Source organism: Salvelinus alpinus, chromosome 11, assembly GCF_045679555.1.
Source record: "Salvelinus alpinus chromosome 11, SLU_Salpinus.1, whole genome shotgun sequence".
Classification (NCBI taxonomy): Eukaryota; Metazoa; Chordata; class Actinopteri; order Salmoniformes; family Salmonidae; genus Salvelinus; species Salvelinus alpinus.
In genome coordinates, this window is record NC_092096.1 from 53280969 (window position 1) to 53296177 (window position 15209).

The following is a 15209-nucleotide window of genomic DNA, read 5'->3' on the forward strand; positions in this document are numbered from 1 at the left end:
GCCAACGTGGGATAGCAGAGTCACGCGTTGGTAGTTCATGGCCTTGGTCAGAAAAAAAAACGTCTGATGCTACAGTAGCTTAGCATAGCAGGAACCGCTGTCACCATTCTGTAACTCAAATTTCCAGATTTAATTAAAATAATATTTTGAATAAATGATGATTGGGCAACTCAATATTAGGAAGGTGTTCCTAATGTTTGGCATACTCAACATACTGTAGGTGTTCTCCTGGTTGGAAACTGACTGGAAAAAGCTGACAATCATGTTTAATCTTGTTTATTAGCAAATCTAGCAAAAACTTATTAGCAAATCTAAGTTTTAAACACTGACATGTAGGTTCTAAATGTGTCACATGTTTAATGGTTTTACAGTGTAAGAAAAGCATCAGACATATATAAAATATTTGTTATTCCAAAACCATGGCTACGCTACCATGGAACTTTATGCCACAAATTTGCTTTGATTGCATTTTAGAACCATCAGAACCATAGTCTAATAGTACTATCGTTTTGTACCAACATTCTTTTATTTTAATTTTTTTACCTCATCATAATAGTGAATCATGTTATGTGATAAAACCCCATTGCACTGTATCAAATCATATCATATCGCTTTCCCACTGCCCTCTCTCCATTCAGGGTCACTCTCATGGGCTTCATTCCAAATGGCACCCTACTCCCTTTACAGTACACTACTTTTAACCAGGGCCCTATGGGAAGAAGCGCACTATATAGGGAACAGGGTGCCATTTTGGACACAGTCGTGATGTTAATGTAGTGGGACAAAGGTCCCATTCACATTCCACGGGTCATCCTGTATATCCATCTACTCACATCAGTGTACACATACCTGATAGGGGTCTGGTCAAAAGTAATGCATTATGTAGGGAATAGGGTGCCATTTGGGACGACTCCTATGGCTTTGTTAAAACAGGAGTTAATGGCTTGGTTGATTTCTATTCATGAAAATGCACACAAACAACCCACTAGTTTGAATAATGGAAAAAGTAACTTACTGTACATGACAGACAGATAGTAAAGCCTACACATGTTTATTGGATGCTCAATGATAAAGAACAGATGGCGGATTTTGATAAAAATAAATGTTTTCAGCAATTGATTATATGCCTGATTTTGAAAGCCTTTTGGATTGTGGAGGTAGTGGCAAGCTAACATTCTGCTAGAAGGGAAGATGGGAGATCTGTAGCGGGCAGTAAAGCAGGAAAAGGTGGTGGCAAGCTAGCAGGAAAAGGTAGTGGCAAGCTAGCAGGAAAAGGTAGTGGCAAGCTAGCAGGAAAAGGTAGTGGCAAGCTAGCAGGAAAAGGTAGTGGCAAGCTAGCATTCTTTTACATTCTCTCTCACTACATTTTTGGGGTAATTGATTATATCTTGTTTTGAAAGCATTGGAAGAAGAGATAGAGGTTAGTATAGTGGAAGGAAAGATGAGAGATTGGGCATTGGAGGTAGAGAGGTAGAGAGACGTGTATAGTGGAAGGGGATGAGAGACTGGTCAGACCAGAGGGGGTACGAGACTGGTCATGGGGGTACGAGAGCTGATGGACCATGAGGAGGGGGGCTTATCTCCTCCCTCTCTACCCCGTCTCCCCCTCCCCTCTACCATCATCCCCAAAGAGCATCTCTGAATAAGGGAGCTTGCTTGGCTTGGGCTACAGGCAGCTTTCTGCATGACTATTTAAACCCACCCACCCAGCCCTCTCTTATCATCGCTCTTCTCTCCTCTCTCTCTTCTCTCCTCCCCTACCAGGTCTTAGGTTTGGTCCTGTCTCATAGCTCAGAACAGAGCATCCACAATATCAATTTAACATATGGATCCAAACCCAAAACAAGCAATACTGGTGTATCACAGTAATATCCTTAGCACAGCAGCAAATTGGACAGAAGAGGAGACAGGAGACAGAGGAGGAGAGATAGAAAGGGTCATTGGGAGAGAGACAGAGAGACAGAGACAGGGTCATTAGGAGAGAGAGAGCGAGAGAGAGAGAGAGCGAGAGAGAGAGAGAGAGAGACTGTAATATTCAGGTATGAATAAACAGACCTTTCTTCTCTTCCCACTCCTCTCCTCTCCAACAGGAGAGGAAGCAGATGATGCCGGCCCCTCTGGACCGCATCTCTTCCGACTGAGCGCATGCAGTGGGCCAGATCCAGGTCCTGGAATCTAGCTAATGAGACACACCCCAGAGGGTCTGCCTAGCTCCCATTGGCTAAAAGGCCCGAGAGGGGGCGGAGGGGGTGGGTTGGGGAGACCGTGTGTGGGCAAGCATCTGTCAGAACAGGTTCCAAATCAAATACCGTACTGTACATTCATATCCAATACAGCACACAGCAATGCATCAAAATCAGAGGGAAATGATACTCTAGTCATCTAAAAATATAGCAGGCATTTTACTATGAAAAGCTACATTTGTCTGGATTTGTCTTTGTGGATATACTGGTTGGAGAGAGTGTTCAAATCCTGCTGTGCTATTGTTTGCTAGCCTCATTCATGTCAAATTGTAACTATTGGATTGGTTTGAGCTGATTGCAAAGCTCCATTTGTTTTTAGTCAACATATGAGTAGTGCATTTTGGAATAGATACATGAAAAGGATTGGAGGAGATTTTTCTGTTGGGCTTCACGCTCTGAAATGCAGTGACCGCTGTTGTCCAAAAGATGGTGTCATAGTGAAATGAAATCTCCAACCCCTCTCTCTTCGCTCTTGAAAATATTTGTTCTGCTTGTTCTTGAATCGAAAATACATTTATTCAACACATTTTATTTCATTTTATTCTCCACTTCTGTTCATTCTTCTGTAAATATTGTCCATATTTTTAGTATTTTTAAGGGTGTTTTGTTACATTTTTTATTGATTTTTTTGGGTGTTAGGCTGCTCTAGGGTTTGCTCATTATGTCCTGTGGTCTTGACTCTCAGAGTTGCAGGATCGTGATGAAAAGTCTATATTTTGGCTTGATAGCTAGCTAGCTGGCTGTTTGGCTTCAAATAATATGTTTGGAAGTATTAAACCAAGGACTGCATGCTGTGTCCAGAGGTAACCAAGGAAGTTCAGGCACTGTACAGGGAATGCTCCTAACCACTGCCAAGATGTGGTGGCTCTTTGTGCGCTTTTCAGCAGCCACGGCATCACCCAGGTGGGTGTTACGTTCCTGGCAATGGAGGACCAGTGCCAGAGAAGGGGCACCAATGGAGTGAACCAGGTGTAGTGCGCTGTTAAAGAGCTTTGGCTTTTCCATTGATGCCCCCTCCACTGAACCTCCACTGCATTTCCAGCCCAAACAGCCTCCATTTCATCCTAAACTGACCCGAGGCTTTTAATCTCCACCATTAAAATGTTGTGTTTGTTATTTCACTTTTTACGTGCTTTGAGATTCTTTGAAAAGCCCTACACAATGAAAAAAATGTATGTACGTATTCTTGTATTGAGATGACGTAGAAGTTTCCATTAAAAAATATATATATATATGTACACCGAACAAAAATATAAACGCAACATGCAACAATTTCAAAGATTTTACTGAGTTACAGTTCATATAAGGAAATCTGTCAATTTAAATAAAATCATTAGGCCCTAATCTATGGATTTCACATGACTGGGAATACAAATATCTATATGTTGGTCACAGATACCGTTAAAAAAAAAGGTAGTGGAGTGGAACAGAAAACCAGTCAGTATCTGGTGTGACCACCATTTGCCTCATGCAGCGTGACACATCTCCTTCACATAGAGTTGATCAGGCTGTTGATTGTGGCCTGTTGAATGTTGTCCAACTCCTCTTCAATGGCTGTGCAAAGTTGCTGAATATTGGCTGGAACTGGAACACGCTGTCGTACACATCGATCCAGAGCATCCCAAACATGCTCAATGGGTGACTTGTCTGGTGAGTATGCAGGCCATGGAAGAACTGGGACATTTTCAGTTTCCAGGAATTGTGTACAGATCCTTGCAACATGGGGCCATGCATTATCATGCTGAAACATGAGGTTATGGCGGCGGATGAAGGGAATGGCACGACAATGGGCCTCAGGATCTTGTCACGGTATTTCTGTGGTATTCAAATTGCCATCAATAAAATTATGCCTGCCCATAACCCAGAAAATCTTTGGATGTGCAAACCCACAGTTTCATCAGCTGTCCTGGTGGCTGGTCTCAGATGATCCCGCAGGTGAAAAAGCAGGATGTAGAGGTCCTGGGCTGGCGTGGTTACACGTTGTCTGCGGTTGTGAGGCCGGTTGGACGTACGGCCAAATTCTCTAAAATGACGTTGGAAGCAGTTTATGGTAGAGAACTGAACATTCAATTGTCTAGCAACAGCTCTGGTGGACATTCCTGCATGCCAAATGCACACTCCCTCAAAACTAGAGACATTAGTGGCATTGTGTTGTGTGACAAAACTGCACATTTTAGAGTGGCCTTTTATTGTCCCCAGCACAAGGTGCACCTGTGTAATGATCATGTTTTTAAAATCAGCTTCTTGATATGCCACACCTGTCAGTTGGATGGATTAGTTTGGCAAAAGAGAAATTCTCACTGACAGGGATATTAACAAATGTGTGTGCAAAATAAGCTTTTTGTGCGTATTGACACATTTCTGTTATCTTTTATTTCAGCTCATGAAACATAGGACCAACGCATTACATGTTGCGTTGATATTTTTGTTCTGTATATTTTGGGACATGAAGTACACTGTCCTATACAGTGCCACTATAGGCTATGACCATGCATATTTCCCTGTTTGTCAACCCAAACCCCTATACACCACGAAAGTTGTATCCTCAGCCGTCTGCCTGCTTAGATTTATGATATAGATTTTAGAAGAAGAAGAAGGAGACAGGGGTGAGGCGCTGTTGCTCTTCTGTCTTCTTTGCCTCCTGAACGGGACGGTTTAGCGTCACCCCCGGCGGCGATGCAACGGTTCACGGAGAGGTCAGGTGGGGAGGGGGGGGGGGGGGGGAGTTACGCAACGTGACGAGCATGACCGCCGGGGTGGTTGCTGAGTTCAAGGTGCTTTCCTCGAATGAACGAATGAACGAAAGAACGAACAACGTCATCGCCGTAGACCACTGCGGAGCCTTGACAGGGAGCTCTGGGGCGGAGGAAGGAAGGGAGGAAGGAAAGTAGGAAGAACGGTAGGAATTATTCTATCGTGTTCTTCTTATTTCTTATTTTAATATGTTTTTATATGTGTTTTTGTTCTACCTTGTTATTTTTAGTATTACATTGTTCTTGATTACTGCATTGTTTGAGTTAGATCTTGCAAGAAAAGCATTTCACTGTACTTGTGCATGTGACATTAAAACTTGAAACAAAGGGAAGATAAGGGACGGACGGATAGATAGAGAGGTCAACAAAACTCACATGTCCTTCTACGTAAACGCCTGGGGTGCCATGACCCTAACCCTGTGGAGAAAGAGATAGAGACAGGGGAAATGGGGAGGAAAGAGGGGGGAGGGAAGAATGCATGAGACCTCCCTGGGTTCAAATTATAATTATTTTCTTTCAAATTACTTTTGTGAGTGTTTGATTGAGCTTATTCTGGAGTGTCAGATAGACAGGATTGATTTGCACTTTTAGGGGACTATTCAATTGGTTACATTACGCCAGGCAAGCCCAATCAAGCGCCACTAAAGTATTTGAAGGTGTTTCATATACTGTTTGTACTGTTCACAGGTCAAAGCCAGGCAGGCAAGCATTGCGATTCACAGTTCAGATCATCGCTTCCGTCAATGTCAGGCTGGATCAAGAATCAAAGACATTGGTATCTATAACCGTTCTCATTCCAGATATCTGTATGCATCCCTCTCTCATCTCTCTCATCCCTCTCTATCTCATGCCCTCTATTTCTATTTCTCTCTTCCCGTTTAAAAAAAAATGTGTGCATAATTTATTTCCCCATTTATGTTTGTCCCTTTTAGCTGTGCATGGCTGAATGCAGGGGCGCATCTTTGGTTTTAGAAGTGGGGGGGGGACATAACCTGGCATAACCTGGGCATCTAAAGCTGATTCCCTGCATTTTTACCCAATCCAATATGCCATATCTATTTAGAACAAAAAGTAAGCAAAAATGTCCACAGTCATCAAGCTAGGTAAGAGATTATTATTACATATGTTTAAGTGATTAATAACACTGAACGAGATAAAATGTAATTCAAAAAGTAATATTGTGTTGCACCTTTAACCAATAGCCTAACAAATGTACAAGTCTTCAAAAAATATAAAGACTTTCGATTGTCTTTATTCTCTATATCAAATGTCAGCCAGACCGACCAGCCAGCCCGAGCCACCTGCATGCCATACCCCTACCAGCCTAGTCAATAACTAAACTGTCTCCCAACAGAAGTTCCTTCCCAGTTCCCACCTTTCATTTTTTTACTTCCCAAGTGAAAAGGTTTAGAAACAAAAAATCACAACCAAAAAAACACACAGAAACAGCAAATCCTCCATATATTTAATCTCATAGGCCTAATAGTAGTATAGAGCTCTTTTTACTTGCACACAATATAGCTGGGTCGCCCCGACCTGTCCCTAGGGGTCCACCACCCTGCAGCGCCCCAACCCAACACACCCAATTCAGCTTTAGGATCTTAGTAAAACATTCATTATTGGTTTTGGGTGTGTTAGGCCAGTGACAACTCACAGGACGGTAGACCCCCAGGGCCAGGACTGAGCAGCCCAACAGCTAGGGATTTCCTAAATAGGTATGTCCCCTGGCGTGGGCATGTTTTCAATACAGACTCCTTTAGTCATACTGTAATCCATTTAAGCCATCCAGACCTTATGAAAATTGCCCCGTATACCCTTAAGCTGGTAATAAATCAAAGCTAGTGATACATAACTTGACATTGTGGGAGGATAACCAACCTTCCAATTAATGGCAATGCATTTCTTAGTCACTATAAATGCTTGGCTACACAGGAGAGAGACAACAGTCTCCAGTATTAACATTTCCAAGCAAACAGAAACAGGGAGAATCTGTAGACTTGCTGAGATAAAAGAACATTCTCATTGACAGATTTCAGCCAGCCTTCACAAGACCATAACATATGCAAATATGTCCCCTTTTTGTGTTTTACACCTCCAGCAGAGGAATAACATTTCTGAGTGCGTGACAGTCAGTTTCACTGGCATATAGTACGTTCTATGGATGGTCTTAAACTGCAGTAATTTATGTCTGAGATGATATGAACCTGACTGGGCATTCAAACACATCTGTATCCATTCATCATCATCAATAGCTTCTAGCAGGTCTTCCTCACACCTTTGTTTTACATGTGATGTGTCATCGGGAAAAGCCTCTATCAACCTTTGATACAGTTTGGAAATCAACTTTGGAGGTTTGTCAGACTGGCTTAAAATGGCATCTGGCTTGTCCAGTGTTTACTGCGCAGAGAGAATAAGGTGGTTGTATCTGCAAAAATTCACCTCAGCTCCATCACAGACTGGTCTTCTCTGGCTGCCTGACCCTGTTGAGACCCTTGTCACCATCTGATCCTTCTAAGGTGAGGCATGACAAACAATTACCTTGTTGTAAATTTATACATTATTGCCAGATCCCAGACTGTAGCGTTAAGCTTAAGCTGCTGTCATGTAGCTACTGTAGGCCTAGCCGTCAATTCAAGATGAAACTTTATATAATTCAATGATGTTGTTAATATACTGCAAAATTCCCCTAAGCTCCGTAGACTGGTCTTCCCTGGCTGTCTGACCCTGCTGGGACCCATGTCACAATCTGATCCTTCTAAGACATGATGAGCACAGTGTTGTGTACTGACTGTGCACTAGAGGGCTGCATTCCCGTGGGATGCCTGAAGGTCCTGACAGAGATCATTGCAGCAGGTTCTGCAGGCGGGAGACAGACAGCCGACTTTGGGATGAAAATATTGTATTTTTGTTGTCCCGCAGATTATTTGGAAACGGTCCTCTTTCTGCTTTGTATGCGTGAGCCTACCTATTGTATTAAAAGCACATATTTTTCACATTATTCACACACTCAGAATTCACTGCTTCAACTTCAGTAGCCTACCTCTCCTAGTTGGGCGTGAGAGTTCAAGTGCGGCCAGTATGTGCGGTCTCATTGAAATAGAGTAGGCGGCCTACATGGGCGGAGAATCCCGTGGCAGTTAACTTAAATATGAAATTAACTTAAATATGATTGTACTATTGTTTACTAGTGTCTGTAAATAAATACATAGGTTAGTCTACTATGGTGAGCGAGCGTTGCACCTTTTCATTTTCAATAAGTATTGATTACCCATTTATTTGTCTCGGCCTGCAAATTGTCCCCCTAAAAGATAGACTATATCCTATTGGCCTATGCAAAATTTAGCAAGGGTCGCTGTCATCATTCTTGCTGCTTCAAGTTCAGTAGCCATACCTGCGCAATCAGGTGCACGTGTGGTCTCAATTAAATAGAGTAGGCTTTAGCATGGGGCAGTTATCTTTCCAAGGAAATGTACTTCCTAAATAGGCCTATGATTAGGCTATAGTTTACTACATTGTCTAGAAAGGCCTAAATATTGATCACCCATATTTATCCTGTAGGCTATTGTAAAGGTTTTCTTCCAGGGGTGAAGGAGAGGACCAAAATGCAGCGCAGTTAGTGTTAAACATGTTTAATTAAAGAACAGTGAACACTACAAACAACTACCAAAATAACAAACGTGACAAAAACCGATACAGACCTATCTGGTGCAGAACACAAACACAGAGACAGGTAACAACCACCCACAACGAACACAGTGAAACAACCTACCTAAATATGACTCTTAATTAGAGGAACGCAAAACACCTGCCTCTAATTAAGAGCCATACCAGGCAACCCTAAACCAACATAGAAACACACAACATAGAATGCCCACCCAAAACTCACGCCCTGACCATCACACACATACAAAACAACAGAAAACAGGTCAGGAACGTGACAGCTATAAAAATATCTCAAGAGAAAGTGTACATCTCTCCAACTCTGCTCTCTTCAAACTACATCTAGCATATTGGCTAATTCAGCCCAGTAATACAGATAGCTTAATATAAGGCCATGTGAGAATCTCTGGTAATTTAACATATTTCTTAAATGATTTTTGCACATTTGATATCACCTATAGGGCGCAAAATTCCTGGGACCATGGCTGGCAAGTGGGCTGTGTCACATACGCCTAAAATAACATTGCGGGACTGTGCTTGGGTTTGGGACCAGTTCTTGCGGTACCGGGTGGAAGTCGGGCAGGAGCGGGATGAAGAAATCCGACACAGACCTCTACTGTGCACCATGACAGTGAAGCCTGTAACTTTAGAACTGCTTATTACTTTGTCAGTGTGAAAAGTAGAGAATTAACTCGGGAAACTGACAGATCAATAACGTTACATAGCCATACTGACTAATAAAATTCACATTGCACTGAAAAAATGGCACAATATCAATCTTCAATCATTTGGCCGATGGCTTCATCGTTTGATTCACGTCTAGTGTGATTGAGGCAAAAAGAATAGCTAACATTTGCCAACTTTTGGTCAGCTCTCTGTTGAAACTGTACGAAACAAAGGCTACAAAACATGTCCATACAAACAACAGCTGTTAGATAGTAATAATAGCCACCTCATATCGCTATCTGACAGGTAGCTAGAGGCTAGAGCTGACCTGGCTGTGGTAGCTACTAGCTAGCATAGCTAATTCATTCATCTCAGTTGAGAGGGGATAAAACATTACACGTCAGTTACAATACTAGCTCAGCACTGCGCATAAATACTAGTTTCGTTTTTTATGTTAAGTTAAACTGCAGTTACCTTGTCAGCTACATCAGTCAACTAAAGAGTAGACAGTTTCTGCTCTGCTTGCTTGCTTTTACAACTCGGTGAAAAAGCGCAACACATACACACTGAACTATGCTCAACTCTCCCGTGCTGGTCCAGCCAGCCTTCCAGAAGCTATGCCTTCACACAGCCTATCAGCCCGCTCAGTGGTGTCCGCACTGTCCTAAATCCAGCCGGCTGGACACTCCAAACAGTCTACTCGACCGCTTGGAGGCGTCTACATGGTCCTCAAGCACACGGTTGCTTTTTTTCTGTATCACATTGTACTGATAAAAAAAACGTCCCCAGTGAAGTTGCGTCCCTGGCTGAATGCATCCCATTTTGGTGTATTTGTCTCAATCTCCTCAGCTTTTCTCTCGTTCTTTCTCGCCCTCTCTCACACACACACACGCACAAACAAGTCCAAACACTGGGCTGATCCCATCCTCTTCTGACCCTCTCACCCCATCTGAGACCTCCTTACATAAAGAGTTATGCAGCTCTGCACAGCGCTTTGCAACGCAAATCCCGATGACAGACTGACAGAGAATTAGATAGATAGACACACACATACGCACACACACACATGCATGAAGGCACACACACACACACACATACGCACACACGCGCATGGACGCACACGCACGCAGCACACACATGTATGGACGCACTTGTACACACACACACACACACACACACACACACACACACACACACACACACACACACACACACACACACACACACACATACTCACAGAGAGAGCACACAGATTTACCTCAAACCTATACAAGATTTACTCTGCAAGTAATTCTATATGTAACTGTAAAAAGGTTCCTCCAAACATTAACAAAATATGTGTTGAAAATGTTACTTTTATCTGCAGGTAATGTAGGGATGTTGATTGAGGAGTATCCAAGCCAGAATCTTAGAACTTTCGAATATTCTAGAAGGGTGACAAGAGTGTATTGCCGTAGTGTATTGCAGAGTGCTGCTTATGAATGTGTTATGTATGGGTTATGAATGTGTTATGTATGGGTTATGAATGTGTTATGTATGGGTTATGAATGTATTATGTATGGGTTATGAATGTGTTATGTAGGTACTCTTCAAATATCCCCAGGTGTTACCGAAAAAAATCCAAATTCTGAAAGAGGCATCTGGCACTGTCTGATACCATATGAATGTTTTCTCTCTTTTTTTGCAGGTTATGGAAGGGAAAGTTATTAAATTTGGTTTTATCTCGATTACCGGGATGAAAATATCATGGTTGTGCAGAGAGTGCGAAGAGCAACGCCAGTTTCAGGAGAGGAGATTAAACATTGATTATGTATGTATAATGAAGTCACTCTTGTCTGGCCTGGCCTGTAACGACTGTTTTCCTTTACTTAGGTATTGAGTAGAGTAGATGGGGTGTATAAAAGTGGTAGAGAAATAGATGGAGAGAGGGGATGCAGTGAGAGGGAGGGAGGGAGCAGAGAGAGAGAGAAGATAGGGAAGATAGAGAGAGAGGGAGACAGATAGAGAGGAGGGAGACAGAGAGAAAACACAGGGGGCGAGCAGAGATGAGTAAAACGGACCAGAGGCAAATACAAGAGGCTAGCAGAGAGGGAGGGAGAGGAATCTCATTGGCTCGTTGGCTAGGCCGTGACGAGCGGATTAGAGTGTGTCTGCTCTGGTTGTGTTTGTTTGATGTATCGGTGGCAGCAGGCCTGAGTTTGTAGCCTACTGCCTAGCCTATAGACTGGTGCAGAGTAAGAGGCTTGGAGGCTTGGGGCTCCAGCCAGCCAGGGCAGAAATGGCTTTTGGCAGTGAGTGCCCCCTTAGCTCAATCCTCCACAACAGTGGATTTTCATGAGTGATTTCACAACACATGGTCCCAGTGAAAATAGACTAATTAGGCCCTATATACACAGTGTGCAGAACAGGAGTGTAATGCAGAGAAGAGCAGAGCTATAGCCTAGTCAAGTCAATTTGAGAGTGTACCGTGAGCTTGCTGACACAATGGTCTTCAGGTTATTTTCTCTGTAGCTTAAACACATAGGCCTATTCAATGCCTGCTTGAATATATAGGCCTATCCTATAGTTGAAGTAGTAGGCTAATAGGCCTATTGCTATCATCCCACCATGCTTGGAACGAGATCTCGTGGAAAATGTACACAGTGACATGGTGTGCTGGGAAAATAGTAATATAGTCCATATCCTGCTCATGAAACCATATCCATTACTGGGGATTTTTAACAGCGAGGTCAAGAGTTCACACGGCATCAAACAGGAAAAGAGAGAGCGCTAGAAATATGCTGCCGATGCCATGGCAACTGCCGCCCGTGGTCTGGTCTTGAGTTTATCTGAAACTGAATCTGAGAGAGAGAACGCCAGCAACCACGGCTACATGAGGCTTTATATTTCAAACTGGTGCAGATGATGCGCTCTGACGGAAAACATGCATGGGCACGCACTGACGCTGGCCCGGTGCTTGCTCACTCGCTCTCCCTGCGCACTGCTCTAATCGCAATCCTCTCGCGCACATGGTCTGTTACTGTTGTTTTCACAACATTTTGAAATAGGTTTTATTCATTCGTCTGCTGGCGAAATGGGGAAGGGTGAATGTATTTCCGGTCTGTATGCTCAATAGTCTGTGCTGTTGTTGAGTTAATTATCCGTTCCCTTTTGGAATAAAATGATAAGGATGAATTCCAGTAGAGGTGGAAGGCAATATGCCTTTGTCTGCATTATTTGATAAAAGGCCAAAAGCATTGTTTGTCTTGTTATAAGTAAGAACATTTAATTGAGGATCTTTCTTGTGATTAAAAACATGTGGAGGGTAGCAACCCTTTCGACCGAGTGTGTGTGTGTGTGTGTTTGTTGTGCTGTACAATGTAGCCTGTGTGCTGTTGCCCTCGTTATTCCATCACATAAGACCGAGGTCTGATAAAAATAGGAAAGACTGACGCATGAATAGTGACTACGCCTGTCGCCATGAATGTGAATTTAGTGAACCTAACATCAAAATATGTTTTCATCTCTTCGATGTGCAAACTCACCCTCCCCTAGCCTAAATGTTTTGGAAATGTAGGCTATAAAAATGCGCTTATGAAATGTATCATTCTCCATGAACTTAGTATGACCTAATTCTGCTGTGGTGTAACAACACGTGCTAGCCTCTGTTTAACCTTTTTAGGTCAACTGCCATCGGCTGTTTAAAGGGGAAAAGTGCCATGGAATTTTAGTGCCAAACATCATATCTGTCTCTTGTATTCTGTCCTCGGCGCATGACATTCTCCTCGCGTGAACCGCATGTCCAGTAGGCCTATAATATAATGGTCTAGTGTACTTGTGCGAGGAAGCTCTGTAAAGAAAAATGTAATTATAGACTATACCATCATTAAAATACATTAAATATGCCCACATTACCTCCAGATCTCAATTGTAAAATATCTCCATATTTAATCTCAATCAGAAAAAACGGGTAAAAACTGGTTAAAACAATTATTTTGTGTTGCTTCAAATTTGGGATTGCATTGTGCTTTTACAATTATAAGAAATGTCACCCTACTAAATAAACTGTTTTGTTTTCCTGTAACAAGAGTAAATTGATCTAAGATGTATGCCTGTAAATATAATGTAAACCGGTAATTAATATATATTTCATTATAATAGTCTAAATAATAGTACAACGCCTGAACAACAACGTATTTTTGAAAATGTTTGAGCAAATCCACGGTGCAAAGAGATAACCCATAGGTTACCTACAGATATTCTCCCTATACACAATTTGAAATAGGTAGGCCTAATATTAAAACTGTAAAACTGTAATAGAATTGTATAATTAATTTGGCTATTGTAATACTGTACAATTAAATTTCATATGCAATAAAATCCCGTTTTCATAGCCTATGAAATTAACGCAATACATATTTATTTACCAGGTAGGCCTATTTTGCATGCTCCCTTTGAGGTGAATAAAAATTCCATTATTTTTCTCATTTGAACATAGGGTTACATTTGAATAATTAATGACAACAGAGGAAAATAGGAGAATGAAATTATCAGAACTGCGCACTACTCAATGGTTTGCCACGAGACTCTAGCCTAAATTCGTCCTAGAATGCGCACAACCGCACGCGAGCAGGCAGGCACAATAAATGCTGACCAAACTTGTTGACGGCCCATCGGACATAACTGCAGAAAAACAGGTAACTTAAATAGTAATAACAATAGAACATTATTCATTGTTATTATGTTTTTAAATAGAAAAATGTATAAGCTTTTCAAATTTCTAAAATTAGTTTAGACTTTAATAAAAGTGATTTTAGAGTGCTGAGATGAATTGCCTTTTCGTCTTGTTGCATGCACGCCGATTTGTGTAGGATATGCTATGCTTTGTGACAATATATTTGAATAAACATATAATCTCACTTTAGTTGCACTTTGACTAAACATTATGTTAATATTAATAAAACAAAACATAATTCAATTTTATTTGGGTTATTATTATTTTCAAATTTCTACTTAATCTGGTAACTAATTAACTAAGTATTATTTTTTTTACATTAATCCCTACAGTTTTATAACAAGAAAGGAAAACGTTTCTAAATAGAACATGGAATCACTTGAATTCGACGGAGCCAAGGACCCAGCGCGCAAAGCAAGGCAGGCACCTCTGCGCAACCCATGTCCCTGCGCACGGTGCATTCACAGTTCACGGGCTCCTCGACCTAAATGCGATGTGACGGGAGAACCTTTACTGAAACAAACGGGAAAATAGTATCAGGGAAGGCTGACCGAACTGTGAACCGAGGTCCTAACACGGATCAAATTAACAACAACGAAAATAGCACTGCGTTTTCAGATCGCTTATGCGCGAAGCAGCAAATGCAGCCAGCTGTGTCAGGTCTTCTTAGCGCTCGGATGCATAGTAAATGTAGCCTACGCTTCAAGTTCTAGGACGCAGGCGGGCACCCTCGGCGAGCGTCCTGGGGCCGTGGTTTCCGAACCCCAGACACCGAGATGTAACTAAAATAAGTAGTTCAGGAAATAATACTTTCTCAGTCTGCGTCCCTTTGGCAAACAGGGAGCAGGCTACAATAATAGTCTACTACATTATCTCTCTTTCATCGTGGCATCGGCTGAACTAAGTAGCCTAGATGATGATGCCAATTATCAGTGTCTGTCCTAGTCCTGTCCATCTTTGGCATATAGCTTGTCATTCAAAAAAGGCTGTCCACTTACATAGGACAACTGAGGGGAGGGAGAAAAAAAATATATATATATACACACTACCTGTCAAAAGTTTTAGAACACCTACTCATTCAAGGGTTGTTCTTTGTTTTTACTATTTTCTACATTGTAGGATAATAGTGAAGACATCAAAACTATGAAATAACACATATGGAATCATGTAGTA

The 15209-nt window shown here is 42.0% G+C and overlaps 1 long non-coding RNA gene across 1 annotated transcript; it reads left to right on the forward strand.

The window, feature by feature from the left end:
- The first annotated feature begins 5040 nt into the window (after positions 1 to 5040).
- Positions 5041 to 7994, forward strand: LOC139533430 (uncharacterized). The gene is made up of 4 exons (XR_011666747.1): positions 5041 to 5142; positions 5684 to 5771; positions 7306 to 7512; positions 7688 to 7994. It is a non-coding gene; the product is annotated as an uncharacterized lncRNA (long non-coding RNA).
- The last annotated feature ends 7215 nt before the right edge of the window (positions 7995 to 15209 follow it).